This window comes from Sus scrofa, chromosome 6 (genome assembly GCF_054392235.1).
Source record: "Sus scrofa isolate SSC_HxYL_T2T_F1_AM1 chromosome 6, Sscrofa_HxYL_maternal_Yorkshire_Landrace_v2.0, whole genome shotgun sequence".
In the NCBI taxonomy this organism is placed as follows: domain Eukaryota; kingdom Metazoa; phylum Chordata; class Mammalia; order Artiodactyla; family Suidae; genus Sus; species Sus scrofa.
In genome coordinates this window covers 40,754,031-40,770,792 of record NC_139388.1, presented here as the reverse complement: position 1 = coordinate 40,770,792, position 16,762 = coordinate 40,754,031, and positions in this window count along the sequence as shown.

Here is a 16,762-nt window from a genome sequence, read left to right as displayed (position 1 = left end):
TGCCTCTGGCTCCCTGGGCCCTGCTCCTTTGCTCGTGGTCTCCTGAGCTTGAAACCCACTCCGAACGGGTTCTCCTTCGTGGAGAAGCAGGAGTTGGCAGGAAAATGCCTTCTGGGCGCAGGCCACAGCAATCCCCACGGAGCCAGCTAGAGAGCTCTGCAACGAGACCTTATCTCATGCTCCGCTCCAAACTCCATGCAGGGAGCTGAATTCGGGAAAGTTCGACTCTCCTCGGGGAACAAACCACAGCCCCAATGCGCCTTTGCATAGCAAAGCAACGCTTTCCTTTTTCTCCCCTAGACCTCTGGACTCCATACGCCAAAGAGAGTCTGGGCCGCCTCGGGCTCCCAGGACCCTGCTGCTTTGCTGGTGGTCTCCTGAGCTGGAAACCCACTCCAAACATGTTGTCCTTCATGGCGAAGCAAGAGTTTGCAGAAAAATGCCTTCTGGTCGCAGGCCCCAGCAACCCTCCCGGAACCAGCTAGGGAGCTCAGCACCGAGACCACATCTCAAGCTTTGCTCCAAACTCCATTCAAGGAGCTGCATTCTGGAAAGGGAGACTCTCCTCAGGGAACAAACCACAGCCCCAATGCGCCTTTGCTCAGCAAAGCAACGCTTGCCTTTTTCTCCCCCAGGCCTCTGGGCTCCATAGGCCAAAGAGGGTCTGGGCTGCCTCAGGCTGCCTGGGCCCTGCTGCTTTGCTGGTGGTCTCCTGAGCTGGAAAGCCACTCCAAACGTGTTCTCCTTCGTGGAGAAGCAGGAGTTGCCAGGAAAATGCCTTCTGGGCGGAGGCCCCAGCAGTCAACCCAGGGCCAGCTAGGGAACTTAGCACCGAGGCCACATCTTATGCTCCGCTGCATACTCCATTCAGGGTGCTGCATTCTGGAAAGGGAGACTCTCCTCGGGGAACAAACCACAGCCCCAATGCGCCTTTGCTCAGCAAAGCAACGCTTGCCTTTTTCTCCCCCAGGCCTCTGGGCTCCATAGGCCAAAGAGGGTCTGGGCTGCCTCTGGCTGCCTGGGCCCTGCTGCTTTGCTGGTGGTCTCCTGAGCTGGAAACCCACTCCTAAAGTGTTCTCCTTCGTGGACAAGCAGGAGATGGGAGGCAAATGCCTTCTTGGCGCAGAACCCAGCAATCCGCCCGGAGCCAGCTTGGGAGCTCTGCACCGAGACCACGTCTCATGCTCCGCTCCAAACTCCATTCAGGGAGCTGCATTCCGGAAAGGTAGCCTCTCCTCGGGGAACAAACCACAGCCCCATTGCGCCTTTGCTCAACAAAGCAACGCTTGCCTTTTTCTCACCTAGCCGACTAGTCTCCAGAGGGCAAAGAGGGTCTGGGTTGCCTCTGGCTCCCTGGGCCCTGCTCCTTTGCTCGTGGTCTCCTGAGCTTGAAACCCACTCCGAACGGGTTCTCCTTCGTGGAGAAACAGGAGTTGGCAGGAAAATGCCTTCTGGGCGCAGGCCACAGCAATCCCCACGGAGCCAGCTAGAGAGCTCTGCCACGAGACCTTATCTCACGCTCCGCTCCAAACTCCATGCAGGGAGCTGCATTCGGGGAAGTTCGACTCTCCTCGGGGAACAAACCACAGCCCCAATGCGCCTTTGCATAGCAAGGCAACGCTTTCCTTTTTCTCCCCTAGACCTCTGGACTCCATACGCCAAAGAGAGTCTGGGCTGCCTCTGGCTCCCTGGGCCCTGCTGCTTTGCTGGTGGTCTCCTGAGCTGGAAACCCACTCCAAACATGTTGTCCTTCATGGCGAAGCAAGAGTTTGCAGAAAAATGCCTTCTGGTCGCAGGCCCCAGCAACCCTCCCGGAACCAGCTAGGGAGCTCAGCACCGAGACCACATCTCAAGCTCTGCTCCAAACTCCATGCAGGGAGCTGCATTCTGGAAAGGAAGACTCTCCTCAGGGAACAAACCACAGCCCCAATGCGCCTTTGCTCAGCAAAGCAATGCTTGCCTTTTTCTCCCCCAGGCCTCTGGTCTCCAATGGCCAAAGAGGGTCTGGGCTGCCTCAGGCTGCCTGGGCCGTGCTGCTTTGCTGGTGGTCTCCTGAGCTGGAAACCCACTCCAACCGGGTTCTCCTTCGTGGAGAAGCAGGAGTTGCCAGGAAAATGCCTTCTGGGCGGAGGCCCCAGCAATCAACCCAGGGCCAGCTAGGGAACTTAGCACCGAGGCCACATCTTATGCTCCGCTGCATACTCCATTCAGGGTGCTGCATTCTGGAAAGGGAGACTCTCCTCGGGGAACAAACCACAGCCCCAATGCGCCTTTGCTCAGCAAAGCAACGCTTGCCTTTTTCTCCCCCAGGCCTCTGGGCTCCATAGGCCAAAGAGGGTCTGGGCTGCCTCTGGCTGCCTGGGCCCTGCTGCTTTGCTGGTGGTCTCCTGAGCTGAAACCCACTCCTAAAATGTTCTCCTTCGTGGACAAGCAGGAGATGGGAGGCAAATGCCTTCTTGGCGCAGAACCCAGCAATCCGCCCGGAGCCAGCTTGGGAGCTCTGCACCGAGACCACCTCTCATGCTCCGCTCCAAACTCCATTCAGGGAGCTGCATTCCGGAAAGGTAGACTCTCCTCGGGGAACAAACCACAGCCCCAATGCCCCTTTGCTCAACAAAGCAACGCTTGCCTTTTTCTCACCTAGCCGACTAGTCTCCAGAGGGCAAAGAGGGTCTGGGTTGCCTCTGGCTCCCTGGGCCCTGCTCCTTTGCTCGTGGTCTCCTCAGCTTGAAACCCACTCCGAACGGGTTCTCCTTCGTGGAGAAACAGGAGTTGGCAGGAAAATGCCTTCTGGGCGCAGGCCACAGCAATCCCCACGGAGCCAGCTAGAGAGCTCTGCCACGAGACCTTATCTCACGCTCCGCTCCAAACTCCATGCAGGGAGCTGCATTCGGGAAAGTTCGACTCTCCTCGGGGAACAAACCACAGCCCCAATGCGCCTTTGCATAGCAAAGCAACGCTTTCCTTTTTCTCCCCTAGACCTCTGGACTCCATACGCCAAAGAGAGTCTGGGCTGCCTCTGGCTCCCTGGGCCCTGCTGCTTTGCTGGTGGTCTCCTGAGCTGGAAACCCACTCCAAACATGTTGTCCTTCATGGCGAAGCAAGAGTTTGCAGAAAAATGCCTTCTGGTCGCAGGCCCCAGCAACCCTCCCGGAACCAGCTAGGGAGCTCAGCACCGAGACCACATCTCAAGCTCTGCTCCAAACTCCATTCAAGGAGCTGCATTCTGGAAAGGGAGACTCTCCTCAGGGAACAAACCACAGCCCCAATGCGCCTATGCTCAGCAAAGCAACGCTTGCCTTTTTCTCCCCCAGGCCTCTGGGCTCCATAGGCCAAAGAGGGTCTGGGCTGCCTCAGGCTGCCTGGGCCCTGCTGCTTTGCTGGTGGTCTCCTGAGCTGGAAAGCCACTCCAAACGTGTTCTCCTTCGTGGAGAAGCAGGAGTTGGCAGGAAAATGCCTTCTGGGCGGAGGCCACAGCAATCCCCACGGAGCCAGCTAGAGAGCTCTGCCACGAGACCTTATCTCACGCTCCGCTCCAAACTCCATGCAGGGAGCTGCATTCGGGAAAGTTCGACTCTCCTCGGGGAACAAACCACAGCCCCAATGCGCCTTTGCATAGCAAGGCAACGCTTTCCTTTTTCTCCCCTAGACCTCTGGACTCCATACGCCAAAGAGAGTCTGGGCTGCCTCTGGCTCCCTGGGCCCTGCTGCTTTGCTGGTGGTCTCCTGAGCTGGAAACCCACTCCAAACATGTTGTCCTTCATGGCGAAGCAAGAGTTTGCAGAAAAATGCCTTCTGGTCGCAGGCCCCAGCAACCCTCCCGGAACCAGCTAGGGAGCTCAGCACCGAGACCACATCTCAAGCTCTGCTCCAAACTCCATGCAGGGAGCTGCATTCTGGAAAGGAAGACTCTCCTCAGGGAACAAACCACAGCCCCAATGCGCCTTTGCTCAGCAAAGCAATGCTTGCCTTTTTCTCCCCCAGGCCTCTGGTCTCCAATGGCCAAAGAGGGTCTGGGCTGCCTCAGGCTGCCTGGGCCCTGCTGCTTTGCTGGTGGTCTCCTGAGCTGGAAACCCACTCCAACCGGGTTCTCCTTCGTGGAGAAGCAGGAGTTGCCAGGAAAATGCCTTCTGGGCGGAGGCCCCAGCAATCAACCCAGGGCCAGCTAGGGAACTTAGCACCGAGGCCACATCTTATGCTCCGCTGCATACTCCATTCAGGGTGCTGCATTCTGGAAAGGGAGACTCTCCTCGGGGAACAAACCACAGCCCCAATGCGCCTTTGCTCAGCAAAGCAACGCTTGCCTTTTTCTCCCCCAGGCCTCTGGGCTCCATAGGCCAAAGAGGGTCTGGGCTGCCTCTGGCTGCCTGGGCCCTGCTGCTTTGCTGGTGGTCTCCTGAGCTGAAACCCACTCCTAAAATGTTCTCCTTCGTGGACAAGCAGGAGATGGGAGGCAAATGCCTTCTTGGCGCAGAACCCAGCAATCCGCCCGGAGCCAGCTTGGGAGCTCTGCACCGAGACCACCTCTCATGCTCCGCTCCAAACTCCATTCAGGGAGCTGCATTCCGGAAAGGTAGACTCTCCTCGGGGAACAAACCACAGCCCCAATGCCCCTTTGCTCAACAAAGCAACGCTTGCCTTTTTCTCACCTAGCCGACTAGTCTCCAGAGGGCAAAGAGGGTCTGGGTTGCCTCTGGCTCCCTGGGCCCTGCTCCTTTGCTCGTGGTCTCCTCAGCTTGAAACCCACTCCGAACGGGTTCTCCTTCGTGGAGAAACAGGAGTTGGCAGGAAAATGCCTTCTGGGCGCAGGCCACAGCAATCCCCACGGAGCCAGCTAGAGAGCTCTGCCACGAGACCTTATCTCACGCTCCGCTCCAAACTCCATGCAGGGAGCTGCATTCGGGAAAGTTCGACTCTCCTCGGGGAACAAACCACAGCCCCAATGCGCCTTTGCATAGCAAAGCAACGCTTTCCTTTTTCTCCCCTAGACCTCTGGACTCCATACGCCAAAGAGAGTCTGGGCTGCCTCTGGCTCCCTGGGCCCTGCTGCTTTGCTGGTGGTCTCCTGAGCTGGAAACCCACTCCAAACATGTTGTCCTTCATGGCGAAGCAAGAGTTTGCAGAAAAATGCCTTCTGGTCGCAGGCCCCAGCAACCCTCCCGGAACCAGCTAGGGAGCTCAGCACCGAGACCACATCTCAAGCTCTGCTCCAAACTCCATTCAAGGAGCTGCATTCTGGAAAGGGAGACTCTCCTCAGGGAACAAACCACAGCCCCAATGCGCCTTTGCTCAGCAAAGCAACGCTTGCCTTTTTCTCCCCCAGGCCTCTGGGCTCCATAGGCCAAAGAGGGTCTGGGCTGCCACAGGCTGCCTGGGCCCTGCTGCTTTGCTGGTGGTCTCCTGAGCTGGAAAGCCACTCCAAACGTGTTCTCCTTCGTGGAGAAGCAGGAGTTGGCAGGAAAATGCCTTCTGGGCGGAGGCCACAGCAATCCCCACGGAGCCAGCTAGAGAGCTCTGCCACGAGACCTTATCTCACGCTCCGCTCCAAACTCCATGCAGGGAGCTGCATTCGGGAAAGTTCGACTCTCCTCGGGGAACAAACCACAGCCCCAATGCGCCTTTGCATAGCAAGGCAACGCTTTCCTTTTTCTCCCCTAGACCTCTGGACTCCATACGCCAAAGAGAGTCTGGGCTGCCTCTGGCTCCCTGGGCCCTGCTGCTTTGCTGGTGGTCTCCTGAGCTGGAAACCCACTCCAAACATGTTGTCCTTCATGGCGAAGCAAGAGTTTGCAGAAAAATGCCTTCTGGTCGCAGGCCCCAGCAACCCTCCCGGAACCAGCTAGGGAGCTCAGCACCGAGACCACATCTCAAGCTCTGCTCCAAACTCCATGCAGGGAGCTGCATTCTGGAAAGGAAGACTCTCCTCAGGGAACAAACCACAGCCCAAATGCGCCTTTGCTCAGCAAAGCAATGCTTGCCTTTTTCTCCCCCAGGCCTCTGGTCTCCAATGGCCAAAGAGGGTCTGGGCTGCCTCAGGCTGCCTGGGCCCTGCTGCTTTGCTGGTGGTCTCCTGAGCTGGAAACCCACTCCAACCGGGTTCTCCTTCGTGGAGAAGCAGGAGTTGCCAGGAAAATGCCTTCTGGGCGGAGGCCCCAGCAATCAACCCAGGGCCAGCTAGGGAACTTAGCACCGAGGCCACATCTTATGCTCCGCTGCATACTCCATTCAGGGTGCTGCATTCTGGAAAGGGAGACTCTCCTCGGGGAACAAACCACAGCCCCAATGCGCCTTTGCTCAGCAAAGCAACGCTTGCCTTTTTCTCCCCCAGGCCTCTGGGCTCCATAGGCCAAAGAGGGTCTGGGCTGCCTCTGGCTGCCTGGGCCCTGCTGCTTTGCTGGTGGTCTCCTGAGCTGAAACCCACTCCTAAAATGTTCTCCTTCGTGGACAAGCAGGAGATGGGAGGCAAATGCCTTCTTGGCGCAGAACCCAGCAATCCGCCCGGAGCCAGCTTGGGAGCTCTGCACCGAGACCACCTCTCATGCTCCGCTCCAAACTCCATTCAGGGAGCTGCATTCCGGAAAGGTAGACTCTCCTCGGGGAACAAACCACAGCCCCAATGCCCCTTTGCTCAACAAAGCAACGCTTGCCTTTTTCTCACCTAGCCGACTAGTCTCCAGAGGGCAAAGAGGGTCTGGGTTGCCTCTGGCTCCCTGGGCCCTGCTCCTTTGCTCGTGGTCTCCTCAGCTTGAAACCCACTCCGAACGGGTTCTCCTTCGTGGAGAAACAGGAGTTGGCAGGAAAATGCCTTCTGGGCGCAGGCCACAGCAATCCCCACGGAGCCAGCTAGAGAGCTCTGCCACGAGACCTTATCTCACGCTCCGCTCCAAACTCCATGCAGGGAGCTGCATTCGGGAAAGTTCGACTCTCCTCGGGGAACAAACCACAGCCCCAATGCGCCTTTGCATAGCAAAGCAACGCTTTCCTTTTTCTCCCCTAGACCTCTGGACTCCATACGCCAAAGAGAGTCTGGGCTGCCTCTGGCTCCCTGGGCCCTGCTGCTTTGCTGGTGGTCTCCTGAGCTGGAAACCCACTCCAAACATGTTGTCCTTCATGGCGAAGCAAGAGTTTGCAGAAAAATGCCTTCTGGTCGCAGGCCCCAGCAACCCTCCCGGAACCAGCTAGGGAGCTCAGCACCGAGACCACATCTCAAGCTCTGCTCCAAACTCCATTCAAGGAGCTGCATTCTGGAAAGGGAGACTCTCCTCAGGGAACAAACCACAGCCCCAATGCGCCTTTGCTCAGCAAAGCAACGCTTGCCTTTTTCTCCCCCAGGCCTCTGGGCTCCATAGGCCAAAGAGGGTCTGGGCTGCCTCAGGCTGCCTGGGCCCTGCTGCTTTGCTGGTGGTCTCCTGAGCTGGAAAGCCACTCCTAAAGTGTTCTCCTTCGTGGAGAAGCAGGAGTTGGCAGGAAAATGCCTTCTGGGCGGAGGCCACAGCAATCCCCACGGAGCCAGCTAGAGAGCTCTGCCACGAGACCTTATCTCACGCTCCGCTCCAAACTCCATGCAGGGAGCTGCATTCGGGAAAGTTCGACTCTCCTCGGGGAACAAACCACAGCCCCAATGCGCCTTTGCATAGCAAAGCAACGCTTTCCTTTTTCTCCCCTAGACCTCTGGACTCCATACGCCAAAGAGAGTCTGGGCTGCCTCTGGCTCCCTGGGCCCTGCTGCTTTGCTGGTGGTCTCCTGAGCTGGAAACCCACTCCAAACATGTTGTCCTTCATGGCGAAGCAAGAGTTTGCAGAAAAATGCCTTCTGGTCGCAGGCCCCAGCAACCCTCCCGGAACCAGCTAGGGAGCTCAGCACCGAGACCACATCTCAAGCTCTGCTCCAAACTCCATGCAGGGAGCTGCATTCTGGAAAGGAAGACTCTCCTCAGGGAACAAACCACAGCCCCAATGCGCCTTTGCTCAGCAAAGCAACGCTTGCCTTTTTCTCCCCCAGGCCTCTGGTCTCCATAGGCCAAAGAGGGTCTGGGCTGCCTCAGGCTGCCTGGGCCCTGCTGCTTTGCTGGTGGTCTCCTGAGCTGGAAACCCACTCCAACCGGGTTCTCCTTCGTGGAGAAGCAGGAGTTGCCAGGAAAATGCCTTCTGGGCGGAGGCCCCAGCAATCAACCCAGGGCCAGCAAGGGAACTTAGCACCGAGGCCACATCTTATGCTCCGCTGCATACTCCATTCAGGGTGCTGCATTCTGGAAAGGGAGACTCTCCTCGGGGAACAAACCACAGCCCCAATGCGCCTTTGCTCAGCAAAGCAACGCTTGCCTTTTTCTCCCCCAGGCCTCTGGGCTCCATAGGCCAAAGAGGGTCTGGGCTGCCTCTGGCTGCCTGGGCCCTGCTGCTTTGCTGGTGGTCTCCTGAGCTGAAACCCACTCCTAAAATGTTCTCCTTCGTGGACAAGCAGGAGATGGGAGGCAAATGCCTTCTTCGCGAAGAACCCAGCAATCCGCCCGGAGCCAGCTTGGGAGCTCTGCCCCGAGACCACATCTCATGCTCCGCTCCAAACTTCATTCATGGAGCTGCATTCCAGAAAGGTAGACTCTCCTCGGGGAACAAACCACAGCCCCAATGCGCCTTTGCTCAACAAAGCAACGCTTGCCTTTTTCTCACCTAGCCGACTAGTCTCCAGAGGGCAAAGAGGGTCTGGGTTGCCTCTGGCTCCCTGGGCCCTGCTCCTTTGCTCGTGGTCTCCTGAGCTTGAAACCCACTCCGAACGGGTTCTCCTTCGTGGAGAAGCAGGAGTTGGCAGGAAAATGCCTTCTGGGCGCAGGCCACAGCAATCCCCACGGAGCCAGCTAGAGAGCTCTGCCACGAGACCTTATCTCATGCTCCGCTCCAAACTCCATGCAGGGAGCTGAATTCGGGAAAGTTCGACTCTCCTCAGGGAACAAACCACAGCCCCAATGCGCCTTTGCATAGCAAAGCAACGCTTTCCTTTTTCTCCCCTAGACCTCTGGACTCCATACGCCAAAGAGAGTCTGGGCTGCCTCTGGCTCCCTGGGCCCTGCTGCTTTGCTGGTGGTCTCCTGAGCTGGAAACCCACTCCAAACATGTTGTCCTTCATGGCGAAGCAAGAGTTTGCAGAAAAATGCCTTCTGGTCGCAGGCCCCAGCAACCCTCCCGGAACCAGCTAGGGAGCTCAGCACCGAGACCACATCTCAAGCTCTGCTCCAAACTCCATGCAGGGAGCTGCATTCTGGAAAGGAAGACTCTCCTCAGGGAACAAACCACAGCCCCAATGCGCCTTTGCTCAGCAAAGCAACGCTTGCCTTTTTCTCCCCCAGGCCTCTGGTCTCCATAGGCCAAAGAGGGTCTGGGCTGCCTCAGGCTGCCTGGGCCCTGCTGCTTTGCTGGTGGTCTCCTGAGCTGGAAACCCACTCCAACCGGGTTCTCCTTCGTGGAGAAGCAGGAGTTGCCAGGAAAATGCCTTCTGGGCGGAGGCCCCAGCAATCAACCCAGGGCCAGCAAGGGAACTTAGCACCGAGGCCACATCTTATGCTCCGCTGCATACTCCATTCAGGGTGCTGCATTCTGGAAAGGGAGACTCTCCTCGGGGAACAAACCACAGCCCCAATGCGCCTTTGCTCAGCAAAGCAACGCTTGCCTTTTTCTCCCCCAGGCCTCTGGGCTCCATAGGCCAAAGAGGGTCTGGGCTGCCTCTGGCTGCCTGGGCCCTGCTGCTTTGTTGGTGGTCTCCTGAGCTGGAAACCCACTCCTAAAGTGTTCTCCTTCGTGGACAAGCAGGAGATGGGAGGCAAATGCCTTCTTGGCGCAGAACCCAGCAATCCGCCCGGAGTCAGCTTGGGAGCTCTGCACCGAGACCACCTCTCATGCTCCGCTCCAAACTCCATTCAGGGAGCTGCATTCCGGAAAGGTAGACTCTCCTCGGGGAACAAACCACAACCCCAATGCCCCTTTGCTCAACAAAGCAACGCTTGCCTTTTTCTCACCTAGCCGACTAGTCTCCAGAGGGCAAAGAGGGTCTGGGTTGCCTCTGGCTCCCTGGGCCCTGCTCCTTTGCTCGTGGTCTCCTCAGCTTGAAACCCACTCCGAACGGGTTCTCCTTCGTGGAGAAACAGGAGTTGGCAGGAAAATGCCTTCTGGGCGCAGGCCACAGCAATCCCCACGGAGCCAGCTAGAGAGCTCTGCCACGAGACCTTATCTCACGCTCCGCTCCAAACTCCATGCAGGGAGCTGCATTCGGGAAAGTTCGACTCTCCTCGGGGAACAAACCACAGCCCCAATGCGCCTTTGCATAGCAAAGCAACGCTTTCCTTTTTCTCCCCTAGACCTCTGGACTCCATACGCCAAAGAGAGTCTGGGCTGCCTCTGGCTCCCTGGGCCCTGCTGCTTTGCTGGTGGTCTCCTGAGCTGGAAACCCACTCCAAACATGTTGTCCTTCATGGCGAAGCAAGAGTTTGCAGAAAAATGCCTTCTGGTCGCAGGCCCCAGCAACCCTCCCGGAACCAGCTAGGGAGCTCTGCACCGAGACCACATCTCAAGCCCTGCTCCAAACTCCATGCATGGAGCTGCATTCTGGAAAGGGAGACTCTCCTCAGGGAACAAACCACAGCCCCAATGCGCCTTTGCTCAGCAAAGCAACGCTTGCCTTTTTCTCCCCCAGGCCTCTGGTCTCCATAGGCCAAAGAGGGTCTGGGCTGCCTCAGGCTGCCTGGGCCCTGCTGCTTTGCTGGTGGTCTCCTGAGCTGGAAAGCCACTCCAAACGGGTTCTGCTTCGTGGAGAAGCAGGAGTTGCCAGGAAAATGCCTTCTGGGCGGAGGCCCCAGCAATCAACCCAGGGCCAGCTAGGGAACTTAGCACCGAGGCCACATCTTATGCTCCGCTGCATACTCCATTCAGGGTGCTGCATTCTGGAAAGGGAGACTCTCCTCGGGGCACAAACCACAGCCCCAATGCGCCTTTGCTCAGCAAAGCAATGCTTGCCTTTTTCTCCCCCAGGCCTCTGGGCTCCATAGGCCAAAGAGGGTCTGGGCTGCCTCTGGCTGCCTGGGCCCTGCTGCTTTGCTGGTGGTCTCCTGAGCTGAAACCCACTCCTAAAATGTTCTCCTTCGTGGACAAGCAGGAGATGGGAGGCAAATGCCTTCTTCGCGAAGAACCCAGCAATCCGCCCGGAGCCAGCTTGGGAGCTCTGCACCGAGACCACATCTCATGCTCCGCTCCAAACTCCATTCAGGGAGCTGCATTCCGGAAAGGTAGACTCTCCTCGGGGCACAAACCACAGCCCCAATGCGCCTTTGCTCAACAAAGCAACGCTTGCCTTTTTCTCACCTAGCCGACTAGTCTCCAGAGGGCAAAGAGGGTCTGGGTTGCCTCTGGCTCCCTGGGCCCTGCTCCTTTGCTCGTGGTCTCCTGAGCTTGAAACCCACTCCGAACGGGTTCTCCTTCGTGGAGAAGCAGGAGTTGCCAGGAAAATGCCTTCTGGGCGCAGGCCACAGCAATCCCCACGGAGCCAGCTAGAGAGCTCTGCAACGAGACCTTATCTCATGCTCCGCTCCAAACTCCATGCAGGGAGCTGAATTCGGGAAAGTTCGACTCTCCTCGGGGAACAAACCACAGCCCCAATGCGCCTTTGCATAGCAAAGCAACGCTTTCCTTTTTCTCCCCTAGACCTCTGGACTCCATACGCCAAAGAGAGTCTGGGCCGCCTCGGGCTCCCAGGACCCTGCTGCTTTGCTGGTGGTCTCCTGAGCTGGAAACCCACTCCAAACATGTTGTCCTTCATGGCGAAGCAAGAGTTTGCAGAAAAATGCCTTCTGGTCGCAGGCCCCAGCAACCCTCCCGGAACCAGCTAGGGAGCTCAGCACCGAGACCACATCTCAAGCTTTGCTCCAAACTCCATTCAAGGAGCTGCATTCTGGAAAGGGAGACTCTCCTCAGGGAACAAACCACAGCCCCAATGCGCCTTTGCTCAGCAAAGCAACGCTTGCCTTTTTCTCCCCCAGGCCTCTGGGCTCCATAGGCCAAAGAGGGTCTGGGCTGCCTCAGGCTGCCTGGGCCCTGCTGCTTTGCTGGTGGTCTCCTGAGCTGGAAAGCCACTCCAAACGTGTTCTCCTTCGTGGAGAAGCAGGAGTTGCCAGGAAAATGCCTTCTGGGCGGAGGCCCCAGCAGTCAACCCAGGGCCAGCTAGGGAACTTAGCACCGAGGCCACATCTTATGCTCCGCTGCATACTCCGTTCAGGGTGCTGCATTCTGGAAAGGGAGACTCTCCTCGGGGAACAAACCACAGCCCCAATGCGCCTTTGCTCAGCAAAGCAACGCTTGCCTTTTTCTCCCCCAGGCCTCTGGGCTCCATAGGCCAAAGAGGGTCTGGGCTGCCTCTGGCTGCCTGGGCCCTGCTGCTTTGCTGGTGGTCTCCTGAGCTGGAAACCCACTCCTAAAGTGTTCTCCTTCGTGGACAAGCAGGAGATGGGAGGCAAATGCCTTCTTGGCGCAGAACCCAGCAATCCGCCCGGAGCCAGCTTGGGAGCTCTGCACCGAGACCACCTCTCATGCTCCGCTCCAAACTCCATTCAGGGAGCTGCATTCCGGAAAGGTAGCCTCTCCTCGGGGAACAAACCACAGCCCCAATGCGCCTTTGCTCAACAAAGCAACGCTTGCCTTTTTCTCACCTAGCCGCCTAGTCTCCAGAGGGCAAAGAGGGTCTGGGTTGCCTCTGGCTCCCTGGGCCCTGCTCCTTTGCTCGTGGTCTCCTCAGCTTGAAACCCACTCCGAGCGGGTTCTCCTTCGTGGAGAAACAGGAGTTGGCAGGAAAATGCCTTCTGGGCGCAGGCCACAGCAATCCCCACGGAGCCAGCTAGAGAGCTCTGCCACGAGACCTTATCTCACGCTCCGCTCCAAACTCCATGCAGGGAGCTGCATTCGGGAAAGTTCGACTCTCCTCGGGGAACAAACCACAGCCCCAATGCGCCTTTGCATAGCAAAGCAACGCTTTCCTTTTTCTCCCCTAGACCTCTGGACTCCATACGCCAAAGAGAGTCTGGGCTGCCTCTGGCTCCCTGGGCCCTGCTGCTTTGCTGGTGGTCTCCTGAGCTGGAAACCCACTCCAAACATGTTGTCCTTCATGGCGAAGCAAGAGTTTGCAGAAAAATGCCTTCTGGTCGCAGGCCCCAGCAACCCTCCCGGAACCAGCTAGGGAGCTCAGCACCGAGACCACATCTCAAGCTCTGCTCCAAACTCCATGCAGGGAGCTGCATTCTGGAAAGGGAGACTCTCCTCAGGGAACAAACCACAGCCCCAATGCGCCTTTGCTCAGCAAAGCAACGCTTGCCTTTTTCTCCCCCAGGCCTCTGGTCTCCATAGGCCAAAGAGGGTCTGGGCTGCCTCAGGCTGCCTGGGCCCTGCTGCTTTGCTGGTGGTCTCCTGAGCTGAAACCCACTCCTAAAATGTTCTCCTTCGTGGACAAGCAGGAGATGGGATGCAAATGCCTTCTTCGCGAAGAACGCAGCAATCCGCCCGGAGCCAGCTTGGGAGCTCTGCACCGAGACCACCTCTCATGCTCCGCTCCAAACTCCATTCAGGGAGCTGCATTCCGGAAAGGTAGACTCTCCTCGGGGAACAAACCACAGCCCCAATGCCCCTTTGCTCAACAAAGCAACGCTTGCCTTTTTCTCACCTAGCCGACTAGTCTCCAGAGGGCAAAGAGGGTCTGGGTTGCCTCTGGCTCCCTGGGCCCTGCTCCTTTGCTCGTGGTCTCCTGAGCTTGAAACCCACTCCGAACGGGTTCTCCTTCGTGGAGAAGCAGGAGTTGGCAGGAAAATGCCTTCTGGGCGCAGGCCACAGCAATCCCCACGGATCCAGCTAGAGAGCTCTGCAACGAGACCTTATCTCATGCTCCGCTCCAAACTCCATGCAGGGAGCTGAATTCGGGAAAGTTCGACTCTCCTCGGGGAACAAACCACAGCCCCAATGCGCCTTTGCATAGCAAAGCAACGCTTTCCTTTTTCTCCCCTAGACCTCTGGACTCCATACGTGAAAGAGAGTCTGGGCTGCCTCAGGCTCCCTGGACCCTGCTGCTTTGCTGGTGGTCTCCTGAGCTGGAAACCCACTCCAAACATGTTGTCCTTCATGGCGAAGCAAGAGTTTGCAGAAAAATGCCTTCTGGTCGCAGGCCCCGGCAACCCTCCCGGAACCAGCTAGGGAGCTCAGCACCGAGGCCACATCTCAAGCTCTGCTCCAAACTCCATTCAAGGAGCTGCATTCTGGAAAGGGAGACTCTCCTCAGGGAACAAACCACAGCCCCAATGCGCCTTTGCTCAGCAAAGCAACGCTTGCCTTCTTCTCCCACAGGCCTCTGGTCTCCATAGGCCAAAGAGGGTCTGGGCTGCCTCAGGCTGCCTGGGCCCTGCTGCTTTGCTGGTGGTCTCCTGAGCTGGAAAGCCACTCCAAACGTGTTCTCCTTCGTGGAGAAGCAGGAGTTGCCAGGAAAATGCCTTCTGGGCGGAGGCCCCAGCAGTCAACCCAGGGCCAGCTAGGGAACTTAGCACCGAGGCCACATCTTATGCTCCGCTGCATACTCCATTCAGGGTGCTGCATTCTGGAAAGGGAGACTCTCCTCGGGGAACAAACCACAGCCCCAATGCGCCTTTGCTCAGCAAAGCAACGCTTGCCTTTTTCTCCCCCAGGCCTCTGGTCTCCATAGGCCAAAGAGGGTCTGGGCTGCCTCTGGCTGCCTGGGCCCTGCTGCTTTGCTGGTGGTCTCCTGAGCTGGAAACCCACTCCTAAAGTGTTCTCCTTCGTGGACAAGCAGGAGATGGGAGGCAAATGCCTTCTTGGCGCAGAACCCAGCAATCCGCCCGGAGCCAGCTTGGGAGCTCTGCACCGAGACCACCTCTCATGCTCCGCTCCAAACTCCATTCAGGGAGCTGCATTCCGGAAAGGTAGCCTCTCCTCGGGGAACAAACCACAGCCCCAATGCCCCTTTGCTCAACAAAGCAACGCTTGCCTTTTTCTCACCTAGCCGACTAGTCTCCAGAGGGCAAAGAGGGTCTGGGTTGCCTCTGGCTCCCTGGGCCCTGCTCCTTTGCTCGTGGTCTCCTCAGCTTGAAACCCACTCCGAACGGGTTCTCCTTCGTGGAGAAACAGGAGTTGGCAGGAAAATGCCTTCTGGGCGCAGGCCACAGCAATCCCCACGGAGCCAGCTAGAGAGCTCTGCCACGAGACCTTATCTCACGCTCCGCTCCAAACTCCATGCAGGGAGCTGCATTCGGGAAAGTTCGACTCTCCTCGGGGAACAAACCACAGCCCCAATGCGCCTTTGCATAGCAAAGCAACGCTTTCCTTTTTCTCCCCTAGACCTCTGGACTCCATACGCCAAAGAGAGTCTGGGCTGCCTCTGGCTCCCTGGGCCCTGCTGCTTTGCTGGTGGTCTCCTGAGCTGGAAACCCACTCCAAACATGTTGTCCTTCATGGCGAAGCAAGAGTTTGCAGAAAAATGCCTTCTGGTCGCAGGCCCCAGCAACCCTCACGGAACCAGCTAGGGAGCTCAGCACCGAGACCACATCTCAAGCTCTGCTCCAAACTCCATTCAAGGAGCTGCATTCTGGAAATGTAGACTCTCCTCAGGGAACAAACCACAGCCCCAATGCGCCTTTGCCCAGCAAAGCAACGCTTGCCTTTTTCTCCCCCAGGCCTCTGGTCTCCATAGGCCAAAGAGGGTCTGGGCTGCCTCAGGCTGCCTGGGCCCTGCTGCTTTGCTGGAAGTCTCCTGAGCTGGAAAGCCACTCCAAACGTGTTCTCCTTCGTGGAGAAGCAGGAGTTGCCAGGAAAATGCCTTCTGGGCGGAGTCCCCAGCAGTCAACCCAGGGCCAGCTAGGGAACTTAGCACCGAGGCCACATCTTATGCTCCGCTGCATACTCCATTCAGGGTGCTGCATTCTGGAAAGGGAGACTCTCCTCGGGGAACAAACCACAGCCCCAATGCGCCTTTTCTCAGCAAGGCAACGCTTGCATTTTTCTCCCCCAGGCCTCTGGTCTCCATAGGCCAAAGAGGGTCTGGGCTGCCTCTGGCTGCCTGGGCTCTGCTGCTTTGCTGGTGGTCTCCTGAGCTGGAAACCCACTCCTAAAGTGTTCTCCTTCGTGGACAAGCAGGAGATGGGAGGCAAATGCCTTCTTGGCGCAGAACCCAGCAATCCGCCCGGAGCCAGCTTGGGAGCTCTGCACCGAGACCACATCTCATGCTCCGCTCCAAACTCCATTCAGGGAGCTGCATTCCGGAAAGGTAGACTCTCCTCGGGGAACAAACCACAGCCCGAATGCGCCTTTGCTCAACAAAGCACTGATTGCCTTTTTCCCACCTAGCGGACTAGTCTCCAGAGGGCAAAGAGGGTCTGGGTTGCCTCTGGCTCCCTGGGCCCTGCTCCTTTGCTCGTGGTCTCCTGAGCTTGAAACCCACTCCGAACGGGTTCTCCTTCGTGGAGAAGCAGGAGTTGGCAGGAAAATGCCTTCTGGGCGCAGGCCACAGCAATCCCCACGGAGCCAGCTAGAGAGCTCTGCCACGAGACCTTATCTCACGCTCCGCTCCAAACTCCATGCAGGGAGCTGCATTCGGGGAAGTTCGACTCTCCTCGGGGAACAAACCACAGCCCCAATGCGCCTTTGCATAGCAAGGCAACGCTTTCCTTTTTCTCCCCTAGACCTCTGGACTCCATACGCCAAAGAGAGTCTGGGCTGCCTCTGGCTCCCTGGG